This window comes from Glycine max, chromosome 8 (genome assembly GCF_000004515.6).
Source record: "Glycine max cultivar Williams 82 chromosome 8, Glycine_max_v4.0, whole genome shotgun sequence".
Classification (NCBI taxonomy): Eukaryota; Viridiplantae; Streptophyta; class Magnoliopsida; order Fabales; family Fabaceae; genus Glycine; species Glycine max.
This window is the reverse complement of record NC_038244.2, coordinates 21,129,270-21,130,118: the sequence shown is the minus strand read 5'-3', so window position 1 is coordinate 21,130,118 and position 849 is coordinate 21,129,270.

Genomic DNA, 849 nt, shown 5'->3' with positions numbered 1-849 from the left:
GTGGTCCAGGTAGTTGGAATGGAAGTGTAAAAACCAATCGTATAGGAGTGTAAGCACGAATACAAAATGTGCAGGGGTGGTCCAGGTAGTTGGAAAACATTTTCGTTAAATCACATTAAATAAAAAAGGATTTCAATTTAATCAACCATAATATGGATTTGTACGTGTATTTCGTAAATTATTGTATGATTTGTAGTTATATAAATAAATTACCATGAAATAAACAATTTGATATCGACCATGTAATATAAATTTTCAGATAACATTTGCAGCATTAAATAAATTTGTTGAAGTGTGTTATATGTCAAACTGAACAAAAGGAGTAAAACCGAATATGATGTAGAATTAAATAAATTAGTTGAAGTTGTATTGAATTCCCCGAAGTGAGTATAAAAATTTTGGAATGCAACAACATACATAGTGCATGTGTTATATGTCAGACTGAATAAAACAAACAAACAGAAAGGTGTAATTAATGCAACAACATAATTGTATTGTATGATGGAAGGATACCTGTTTATAAATTGGCAAAGACTTCATTGTAAACAACATTAGTGGTAATATTTTTTGGATTACCATCATTGTCATGTATGAGAATATGAAGTCCATCTTTGCTTTTAACCCTTGAGAGTGCAACATATAGTTGGCCATGACTAAAAACTGGGTGTGGCAAATACAGTCCTATGTGGTGTAATGGTTGTCCCTGAGATTTGTTTATAGTCATAGCATAAGAAACTATGAATGTAAATTGCCTCCTTATAAGTTTGAATGGCTATGGAGATTCAGAAGGAAACATATTTATTCTGGGTATGTATGTCCTATTTCCTGAATTAGGCCCAGTAATTACTT